Source organism: Lucilia sericata, unplaced genomic scaffold (assembly GCF_015586225.1).
Source record: "Lucilia sericata isolate MDLA Ls3-8-SP2 unplaced genomic scaffold, ASM1558622v1 Contig000646F_arrow, whole genome shotgun sequence".
In the NCBI taxonomy this organism is placed as follows: Eukaryota; Metazoa; Arthropoda; class Insecta; order Diptera; family Calliphoridae; genus Lucilia; species Lucilia sericata.
This window is the reverse complement of record NW_023994652.1, coordinates 113734-126652: the sequence shown is the minus strand read 5'-3', so window position 1 is coordinate 126652 and position 12919 is coordinate 113734. Positions and strand designations below refer to the sequence as shown.

General features: G+C 32.2%; 1 protein-coding gene across 1 annotated transcript in view; it reads right to left on the bottom strand.

Annotated features, from left to right (window-relative positions):
* Positions 1–12919, bottom strand: part of LOC119607028 (BUD13 homolog) — a 57134-nt gene that overhangs the window by 42435 nt on the left and 1780 nt on the right.

The window sequence follows — 12919 nt, the reverse complement described above, 5'->3', positions numbered from 1 at the left end:
TGTTTTGTTGCTTTTATTTGTGGTAGAAAATGTGAAGGAAGGAGTACTTAAAAACAGTAGCCATATTTGTACATGTTCCTTACAATGACAAGGTACAAACAACGTGCAACGACAAACACAATACAGTTTGGCATAAGGATGTATAAAGAGTATCTTTACACACTACAGTTCGGGGTGGATGTCTCGATTTAACTTGTAGTTCTAAATGCCGACTGACTCTTTCTTCGCATTTAAAAAGTATAACTTTGTTAAGTATCCCAAAAACTTAGGAATTCTAATCAATAAATAGTCACTTCTTTCAAGAGATACCTCAACACCCTTGTAGAATTGCAGGGTTTATTATGTTCTCAGTTTTTATTTTTTAACTGTATTCGAGCGTGTGTGTGCGAGTATAAATAAGTGACTGACTGGATGGATGGATGCCAACATGCAGGCCTCTCATTTAACGTTTACTTCTTTTTTTGTTTTACTGCAACATCTACTACATGCTGCAAAGGGTTACGTGCAGCAAAACGTAATGTAAAGCAACATAATTATTAAAAAAAACGAAAAATACCATCATATGCATATTTTGCAACAAATCAAGCATCTGTTTTATTTTAAGATAATTATTTTAACTCTAAAATAAATTTTAAGACAGCTAACAGCTAAATAGCAGATATTTAAAAGAGTTAAATTAATAAAAACTAACAAAACGAACAAGAATTGAACTAGAACTGAACTAGAACTGAACTAGAACTGAACTAGAACTGAACTAGAACTGAACTAGAACTGAACTAGAACTGAACTAGAACTGAACTAGAACTGAACTAGAACTGAACTAGAACTGAACTAGAACTGAACTAGAACTGAACTAGAACTGAACTAGAACTGAACTAGAACTGAACTAGAACTGAACTAGAACTGAACTAGAACTGAACTAGAACTGAACTAGAACTGAACTAGAACTGAACTAGAACTGAACTAGAACTGAACTAGAACTGAACTAGAACTGAACTAGAACTGAACTAGAACTGAACTAGAACTGAACTAGATCTGAACTAGAACTGAACTAGAACTGAACTAGAACTGAACTAGAACTGAACTAGAACTGAACTAGAACTGAAAAAACTGAACTAAAACTGAACTAGAACTGAACTAGAACTGAACTAGAACTGAACTAGAACTGAACTAGAACTGAACTAGAACTGAACTAGAACTGAACTAGAACTGAACTAGAACTGAACTAGAACTGAACTAGAACTGAACTAGATCTGAACTAGAACTGAACTAGAACTGAACTAGAACTGAACTAGAACTGAACTAGAACTGAACTAGAACTGAACTAAAACTGAACTAAAACTGAACTAGAACTGAACTAGAACTGAACTAGAACTAAACTAGAACTGAACTAGAACTGAACTAAAACTGAACTAAAACTGAACTAGAACTGAACTAGAACTGAACTAGAACTGAACTAGAACTAAACTAGAACTGAACTAGAACTGAACTAGAACTGAACTAGAACTGAACTAGAACTGAACTAGAACTGAACTAGAACTGAACTAGAACTGAACTAGAACTGAACTAGAACTGAACTAAAACTGAACTAAAACTGAACTAGAACTGAACTAGAACTGAACTAGAACTGAACTAGAACTGAACTAGAACTGAACTAAAACTGAACTAAAACTGAACTAGAACTGAACTAGAACTGAACTAGAACTGAACTAGAACTGAACTAGAACTGAACTAGAACTGAACTAGAACTGAACTAGAACTGAACTAGAACTGAACTAGAACTGAACTAGAACTGAACTAGAACTGAACTAGAACTGAACTAAAACTGAACTAGAACTGAACTAGAACTAAACTAGAACTGAACTAGAACTGAACTAAAACTGAACTAAAACTGAACTAGAACTGAACTAGAACTGAACTAGAACTGAACTAGAACTAAACTAGAACTGAACTAGAACTGAACTAGAACTGAACTAGAACTGAACTAGAACTGAACTAGAACTGAACTAGAACTGAACTAGAACTGAACTAGAACTGAACTAGAACTGAACTAAAACTGAACTAAAACTGAACTGAACTAGAACTGAACTAGAACTGAACTAAACTGAACTAAAACTGAACTAGAACTGAACTAGAACTGAACTAGAACTGAACTAGAACTAAACTAGAACTGAACTAGAACTGAACTAGAACTGAACTAGAACTGAACTAGAACTGAACTAGAACTGAACTAGAACTGAACTAGAACTGAACTAGAACTGAACTAGAACTGAACTAGAACTGAACTAGAACTGAACTAGAACTGAACTAGAACTGAACTAGAACTGAACTAGAACTGAACTAGAACTGAACTAGAACTGAACTAGAACTGAACTAGAACTGAACTAGAACTGAACTAGAACTGAACTAGAACTGAACTAGATCTGAACTAGAACTGAACTAGAACTGAACTAGAACTGAACTAGAACTGAACTAGATCTGAACTAGAACTGAACTAGAACTGAACTAGAACTGAACTAGAACTAAACTAGAACTGAACTAGAACTGAACTAAAACTGAACTAAAACTGAACTAGAACTGAACTAGAACTGAACTAGAACTGAACTAGAACTAAACTAGAACTGAACTAGAACTGAACTAGAACTGAACTAGAACTGAACTAGAACTGAACTAGAACTGAACTAGAACTGAACTAGAACTGAACTAGAACTGAACTAGAACTGAACTAGAACTGAACTAGAACTGAACTAGAACTGAACTAGAACTGAACTAGAACTGAACTAGAACTGAACTAGAACTGAACTAGAACTGAACTAGAACTGAACTAGAACTGAACTAGAACTGAACTAGAACTGAACTAGAACTGAACTAGAACTGAACTAGAACTGAACTAGAACTGAACTAGAACTGAACTAGAACTGAACTAGAACTGAACTAGAACTGAACTAGAACTGAACTAGAACTGAACTAGAACTGAACTAGAACTGAACTAGAACTGAACTAGAACTGAACTAGAACTGAACTAGAACTGAACTAGAACTGAACTAGAACTGAACTGAACTAGAACTGAACTAGAACTGAACTAGAACTGAACTGAACTGAACTAGAACTGAACTGAACTAGAACTGAACTGAACTAGAACTGAACTAGAACTGAACTAGAACTGAACTAGAACTGAACTGAACTAGAACTGAACTGGAACTGAACTAGAACTGAACTAGAACTGAACTAGAACTGAACTAGAACTGAACTAGAACTGAACTAGAACTGAACTAGAACTGGACTAGAACTGAACTAGAACTGAACTAGAACTGAACTAGAACTGAACTAGAACTGAACTAGAACTGAACTAGAACTGAACTAGAACTGAACTAGAACTGAACTAGAACTGAACTAGAACTGAACTAGAACTGAACTAGAACTGAACTAGAACTGAACTAGAACTGAACTAGAACTGAACTAGAACTGAACTAGAACTGAACTAGAACTGAACTAGAACTGAACTAGAACTGAACTAGAACTGAACTAGAACTGAACTAGAACTGAACTAGAACTGAACTAGAACTGAACTAGAACTGAACTAGAACTGAACTAGATCTGAACTAGAACTGAACTAGAACTGAACTAGAACTGAACTAGAACTGAACTAGAACTGAACTAAAACTGAACTAAAACTGAACTAGAACTGAACTAGAACTGAACTAGAACTGAACTAGAACTGAACTAGAACTGAACTAGAACTGAACTAGAACTGAACTAGAACTGAACTATAGAACTGAACTAGAACTGAACTAGAACTGAACTAGAACTGAACTAGATCTGAACTAGAACTGAACTAGAACTGAACTAGAACTGAACTAGAACTGAACTAGAACTGAACTAGAACTGAACTAAAACTGAACTAAAACTGAACTAGAACTGAACTAGAACTGAACTAGAACTAAACTAGAACTGAACTAGAACTGAACTAAAACTGAACTAAAACTGAACTAGAACTGAACTAGAACTGAACTAGAACTGAACTAGAACTGAACTAGAACTGAACTAGAACTAAACTAGAACTGAACTAGAACTGAACTAGAACTGAACTAGAACTGAACTAGAACTGAACTAGAACTGAACTAGAACTGAACTAGAACTGAACTAGAACTGAACTAGAACTGAACTAAAACTGAACTAAAACTGAACTAAAACTGAACTAGAACTGAACTAGAACTGAACTAGAACTGAACTAGAACTGAACTAGAACTGAACTGAAAAACTGAACTAAAACTGAACTAGAACTGAACTAGAACTGAACTAGAACTGAACTAGAACTGAACTAGAACTGAACTAGAACTGAACTAGAACTGAACTAGAACTGACTACTAGAAACTGCTAGCTGAACTAAACTGACTGAACTGAACTGAACTGAACTAGAACTGAACTAGAACTGAACTAGAACTAAACTAGAACTGAACTAGAACTGAACTAGAACTGAACTAGAACTGAACTAGAACTGAACTAGAACTGAACTAGAACTGAACTAGAACTGAACTAGAACTGAACTAGAACTGAACTAGAACTGAACTAGAACTGAACTAAAACTGAACTAAAACTGAACTGAACTAGAACTGAACTAGAACTGAACTAGAACTGAACTAAAACTGAACTAAAACTGAACTAGAACTGAACTAGAACTGAACTAGAACTGAACTAGAACTAAACTAGAACTGAACTAGAACTGAACTAGAACTGAACTAGAACTGAACTAGAACTGAACTAGAACTGAACTAGAACTGAACTAGAACTGAACTAGAACTGAACTAGAACTGAACTAGAACTGAACTAGAACTGAACTAGAACTGAACTAGAACTGAACTAGAACTGAACTAGAACTGAACTAGAACTGAACTAGAACTGAACTAGAACTGAACTAGAACTGAACTAGAACTGAACTAGAACTGAACTAGATCTGAACTAGAACTGAACTAGAACTGAACTAGAACTGAACTAGAACTGAACTAGAACTGAACTGAGATCTAACTAGAACTGAACTAGAACTGAACTAGAACTGAACTAGAACTAAACTAGAACTGAACTAGAACTGAACTAAAACTGAACTAAAACTGAACTAGAACTGAACTAGAACTGAACTAGAACTGAACTAGAACTAAACTAGAACTGAACTAGAACTGAACTAGAACTGAACTAGAACTGAACTAGAACTGAACTAGAACTGAACTAGAACTGAACTAGAACTGAACTAGAACTGAACTAGAACTGAACTAGAACTGAACTAGAACTGAACTAGAACTGAACTAGAACTGAACTAGAACTGAACTAGAACTGAACTAGAACTGAACTAGAACTGAACTAGAACTGAACTAGAACTGAACTAGAACTGAACTAGAACTGAACTAGAACTGAACTAGAACTGAACTAGAACTGAACTAGAACTGAACTAGAACTGAACTAGAACTGAACTAGAACTGAACTAGAACTGAACTAGAACTGAACTAGAACTGAACTAAACTGAACTAGAACTGAACTAGAACTGAACTAGAACTGAACTAGAACTGAACTAGAACTGAACTAGAACTGAACTAGAACTGAACTAGAACTGAACTAGAACTGAACTAGAACTGAACTGAACTAGAACTGAACTAGAACTGAACTAGAACTGAACTGAACTAGAACTGAACTGAACTAGAACTGAACTGAACTAGAACTGAACTGAACTAGAACTGAACTAGAACTGAACTAGAACTGAACTGAACTAGAACTGAACTGGAACTGAACTAGAACTGAACTACAACTGAACTAGAACTGAACTAGAACTGAACTAGAACTGAACTAGAACTGAACTAGAACTGAACTAGAACTGAACTAGAACTGAACTAGAACTGAACTAGAACTGAACTAGAACTGAACTAGAACTGAACTAGAACTGAACTAGAACTGAACTAGAACTGAACTAGAACTGAACTAGAGAACTAGAACTGAACTAGAACTGAACTAGAACTGAAAGACTAAACTGAACTAGAACTGATAGAACTGAACTAGAACTGAACTAGAACTGAACTAGAACTGAACTAGAACTGAACTAGAACTAGAACTGAACTAGAACTGAACTAGAACTGAACTAGAACTGAACTAGAACTGAACTAGAACTGAACTAGAACTGAACTAGAACTGAACTAGACTGAACTAGAACTGAACTAGAACTGAACTAGAACTGAACTAGAACTGAACTAGAACTGAACTAGAACTGAACTAGAAAACTAGAACTGAACTAGAACTGAACTAGAATGAACTAGAACTGAACTAGAACTGAACTAGAACTGAACTAGAACTGAACTAGAACTGAACTAGAACTGAACTAGAACTGAACTAGAACTGAACTAGAACTGAACTAGAACTGAACTAGAACTGAACTAGAACTGAACTAGAACTGAACTAGAACTGAACTAGAACTGAACTAGAACTGAACTAGAACTGAACTAGAACTGAACTAGAACTGAACTAGAACTGAACTACCTGAACTACAACTGAACTACAACTGAACTAGAATGAACTAGAACTGAACTAGAACTGAACTAGAACTGAACTAGAACTGAACTAGAACTGAACTAGAACTGAACTAGAATGAACTAGAACTGAACTAGAAACTGAACTAGAACTGAACTAGAACTGAACTAGAACTGAACTAGAACTGAACTAGAACTGAACTAGAACTGAACTAGAACTGAAACTAGAACTGAACTAGAACTGAACTAGAACTGAACTAGAACTGAACTAGAACTGAACTAGAACTGAACTAGAACTGAACTAGAACTGAACTAGAACTGAACTAGAACTGAACTAGAACTGAACTAGAACTGAACTAGAACTGAACTAGAACTGAACTAGAACTGAACTAGAACTGAACTAGAACTGAACTAGAACTGAACTAGAACTGAACTAGAACTGAACTAGAACTGAACTAGAACTGAACTAGAACTGAACTAGAACTGAACTAGAACTGAACTAGAACTGAACTAGAACTGAACTAGAACTGAACTAGAACTGAACTAGAACTGAACTAGAACTGAACTAGAACTGAACTAGAACTGAACTAGAACTGAACTAGAACTGAACTAGAACTGAACTAGAACTGAACTAGAACTGAACTAGAACTGAACTAGAACTGAACTAGAACTGAACTAGAACTGAACTAGAACTGAACTAGAACTGAACTAGAATGAACTAGAACTAACTAGAGTGAACCAGAAACTGAAACTGAAACTAGAATGAGTAAAGTGTGTGATGCTGGCATTCTAGGAACAATTTAGTTTTTCCTGGTCACTGTTAATGTAACAAAATAAAAATAATTTGTGATCAGTATGTATGTTATAAATAAAGTTGCAACAAAGTTTTTTACAAAAAGTTCAACATCAATTTTAATTAGCTGACCGACTTCTAACATCTAAAAGAAAAAGATTTTATTGTTTATGTCATGGATCAATAGGGTCAATTTGTAATGATTTCTATGAAGGCAATCTTGGGTTTATAGGACCAATTTAATCAACTAAAAGCAAAAAGCAGACAAACAACAATTATTTGTTTAAAACAAAAAGCAAAAGGAATGCCAATAAAAACTTAACTCATAACTGAGCTAGAATCTGCTGAATGCAAAAATAAGTTTGAAGAAAAAACTAAAAAGAAAATTAGTTGGATTGCAGTCTGACAAACAACAAACATGCAGCAAATGTATGCAAATACTAGCAACAATAGCAACTACATACTGTAAGTAGAATTTAAGAGAAAAAACAAAGCAAATAGCAACAAACAATAATTGCTTAAATAAATGCGTGCAGACTTTTTTCAGCCTAATATGTTTTTATTTTTGCTTTTTTATTTGAAAACTTAATGTCTTTACACTGACATGCCATACCCCAACCAGCAGCAACCCAGTATTCAAAGACTGCAATATGTAGTTCTTTTTTCTTTTTGTGAAATTGTTGTTGTTGTAGTAAATAATAATAATAAAGTGCCTGGCAGTGAATGAGTGAATACGTACGTACGTGCAACATGGAAAAATAACAATAAAAAGCAACAATACACACACTTATACATACATCGTGCAACATTAACACCAAGTGCACGAGATCGAGTACATTGTACCAATATTTTGTTTGTATCCATTAAATATATTTTGTTTTCTTGCCAGCCAGAGGTGTAAAGAAATGAAATCTTGTTTTTGAAATTGGCCAAATTTTAGCTTTTTGTCTTAAGAAAAATATGACAAAATCTGACATATTTGGTCTTAAGAAAATATGACATAATTTGGCATATTTTATCTTATAAAAATATGCAAATAATTTGGCATATTTTGTCTTCAGAAAATGTGACAAAATTTTTTATATTTGTTCTAAGAATATATGACAAAATTTCGCATATTTTGTCTTAAGAAAATATGACAAAATTTGGCATATTTTGTCTTAAGAAAATAGGACAAAATTGGCATATTTTATCTTAAGAAAATATGACAAAATTTGGCATATTTTGTGTTAAGAAAATGTGACAAAATTTGTTATATTTTGTTCTAAGAATATATGACAAAATTTGGCATATTTTATAGAAAATGTGACAAAATTTGTTATATTTCGCTTTAAGAATATATGACAAAATTTTGCATATTTTGTCTTAAGAAAATATGACAAAGTTTGGCATATTTTGTCTAAAGCAAAAAAAGGTAAAGTTTGGCATATTTTGTCTAAGAAAATATGACAAAATTTGGCATATTTTGTCTTAAGAAAATGTGGCAAAATTGTTATATTTTGTCTCAAGAAAATGTGGCAAAATTTGTTATATTTTGTTTTAAGAATATATGACAAAATTTCGCATATTTTGTCTTAAGAAAATATGACAAAATTTGGCGTATTTTGTCTTTAAAAAAATATGACAAAATCTGGTATATTTTGTCTTAAGAAAAAGTGACAAAATTTGTTATATTTTGTCCTAAGAATATATGACAAAATTTTGCATATTTTGTCTTAAGAAAATATGACAAAGTTTGGCATATTTTGTCTTAAGAAAATATGACAAAGTTTGGCATATTTTGTCTTAAGAAAATATGACAAAGTTTGGAATCTTTTTTCTTAAGAAAATATGACAAAATTTGGCATAACTTGTCTTAAGATAATATGACAAAATTTGGCATGTTTTGTCTTAAGAAAATATGACAAAAGCTGTCATATTTTGTCTTGAGAAAACATGACATAATTTGGCATATTTTGTCTTTAGAAAATATGACAAAATTTGGCATATTTTGTTTCAAGAAAATATGACAAACTTTGACATATTTTGTCTTAAGAAAATATGACAAAATTTGGCATATTTTATCTTTAGAAAATATGACAAAATCTGGCATATTTGTCTTGAGAAAATATGACATAATTTAGCATATTTGCCTTAAGAAAACATGACAAAATTTGGCATATTTTCTCTTAAGACAATAAAGTAAAATTTGTCTGAAGAAATTTGGTATAATTGGTCTTGAGAAAATATGCTAAAATTTGTCATATTTTGTCTTAAGAATCATGACAACATTTAGCATATTTTCTTTAAAGAAAATATGTTGAAATTTGACATATCTTGTCTTAAGAAAATATACCAAACTTTTGCATATTTTGTCTTACGTAAACATGACAAAATTTAATCTTAAGAAAATATGTGGAAATTCGACAAATTTGTCATATTTTGTCTTAAGAAAATATGACAAAATCTTACATATTTCATCTTATGAAAATATGATAAAATTGAAAATATTTTGGTTTCTAAACTTAATCCAGAATAAAATTTAAAAGTCCAATATCATATTATAATAATTTTAAGATCTCATTGATGTGTCTTCTGACCCTAACATTCCCATTATTTTACCAATTTATTGCACCAAACTACTCAAACCTTAAATTTACATTTTAACATTTCCAGTTGATCTTTATATTAAACACAATTTCTTTCCAAATTATTTTAACATTTATAGTGAAAAACAATCAAGCTCATTAAAATCTCATTTAACTACCTTTTCATTACTAATTTATGCATCCTCTGCTCTATATACTATTTGTATAAGTCCACTAAACATTTTCAAATCTTTACATGACATTTGATAATTTAATTCTGCATAATTAATTAAGTTTGTCTCTCTGTGTTAATTGTGTTTTCAGTTATAAATCGTTGAATAAATGTTATGTTTAACACCTACACACACACTAAACTAAAATTAAGTTTAATTAAAACTGAATGTTTCTTCTAGTCTTGAGAAAAAAATTTCATAATTTCTAGCCTCCGGTAGTAAGTAGTAGCAGTAGATGTAGTAAACAATCATTTGTGGTTAGTTTTATAGTAGTATAAATGACAGCATTGCAGTTGTAGTAAAAATTCCTTAAGTTCATTATACACTCTTTTTGTTGTTGTTGGAGATTTTAATTAATAGATTCGTTTAAAACTGGTTTTCTAGTTTCTCATACATATAGAAAAGCTGAAACAAAGAAATATAGAAACGTAGAAAACTACATATAAACATACAAGTTTAACTATTTTTCTCAAGAAATATTATATGCATATTTGTTTTATTTATCTTGCAAAATGACTGACCAGTATTTTTTTCATGAATGGAGGGGGTTTTATTAGTGAAAGAATGTGAAAAAACCTAATCCTCGTTTAAAGAGCAAAATATATTTACTTTACACGTTTTCAATGTCATTAAAATTTAGATTATGACAGATCTATGGAATACATATACAGTTTTGAAACCGTAAGTAATATGCCAAAATGTCACATATTACAAAATTTATATAAAATATAAATTTCATATAAAAGTAATGAAATACAGATCGATTCAACATTTTCTAATAAACTTAATGATTAATGAATCACTGATTTGAAAATAGCTTTAGTTTTAAGAGTAGAATATCTAACTAATGGGACTACCAAGGTTCAGATTATGTTAACCCCCGTTAAACTAGGCTCTTGTGTAAACATATCTTTTGTTAATGAAAAACAAATATTTTTAGTTTAGAACGAAAAAAAAATAACATTACAAATAATAACAGAAAAATAAAGTAGAAGGACAGAAAATAACTAAAAACACGTAAGAAAGTAAAGTCGGGCATGGTCGATCATATGATGCCCTACGCCATTTGTGAATATATTTAAAATTTATTTATTTCTTAATATATATGGACCGATCCTAATAAAATGTGGACTAATATAAAGCAGACAATGGACTTCAAGTCGACTTTAGACTATATTAGACTAGATTATATACAAGAATATAGACCAGCCTAGACTACCTATTAGACTATAGAGTAGGCTATATACTAGACTATGGACTAGACTATAGAGCAGAATATAGACTGGATTATAGAAAAGACTATATGTACTATAGATTGCAAAGATTATAGATTAGACTATTGACTAGACTATATACCAGACTATAGACTAGACTATAGACTAGACTATAGACTAGACTATAGAATAGACTGTAGACTAGACTATAGACTAGACTATAGACCAGACTATAGACTAGACTATAGGCTGGACTTTAAACTAGACTATGGACTAGACTATAGACTAGACTACGGACTAAACTATAGACTAGACTCGACTAGACTAGACTATAGACTAGACTATAGACTAGACTATAGATTAGACTATAGCCTAGACTATAGACTAGACTATAGACTAGACTATAGACTAGACTATAGACTAGACTATAGACTAGACTATAGACTAGACTATAGACTATAGACTAGACTATAGACTAGACTATAGACTAGACTATAGACTAGACTATAGACTAGACTATAGACTAGACTATAGACTAGACTATAGACTAGACTATAGACTAGACTATAGACTAGACTATAGACTAGACTATAGACTAGACTATAGACTAGACTATAGACTAGACTATAGACTAGACTATAGACTAGACTATAGACTAGACTATAGACTAGACTATAGACTAGACTATAGACTAGACTATAGACTAGACTATAGACTAGACTATAGACTAGACTATAGACTAGACTATAGACTAGACTATAGACTAGACTATAGACTAGACTATAGACTAGACTATAGACTAGACTATAGACTAGACTATAGACTAGACTATAGACTAGACTATAGACTAGACTATAGACTAGACTATAGACTAGACTATAGACTAGACTATAGACTAGACTATAGACTAGACTATAGACTAGACTATAGACTAGACTATAGACTAGACTATAGACTAGACTATAGACTAGACTATAGACTAGACTATAGACTAGACTATAGACTAGACTATAGACTAGACTATAGACTAGACTATAGACTAGACTATAGACTAGACTATAGACTAGACTATAGACTAGACTATAGACTAGAACTATAGACTAGACTATAGACTAGACTATAGACTAGACTATAGACTAGACTATAGACTAGACTATAGACTAGACTATAGACTAGACTATAGACTAGACTATAGACTAGACTATAGACTAGACTATAGACTAGACTATAGACTAGACTATAGACTAGACTATAGACTAGACTATAGACTAGACTATAGACTAGACTATAGACTAGACTATAGACTAGACTATAGACTAGACTATAGACTAGACTATAGACTAGACTATAGACTAGACTATAGACTAGACTATAGACTAGACTATAGACTAGACTATAGACTAGACTATAGACTAGACTATAGACTAGACTATAGACTAGACTATAGACTAGACTATAGACTATACTATAGACTAGACTATAGACTAGACTATAGACTAGACTATAGACTAGACTATAGACTAGACTATAGACTAGACTATAGACTAGACTATAGACTAGACTATAGACTAGACTATAGACTAGACTATAGGCTAGACTATAG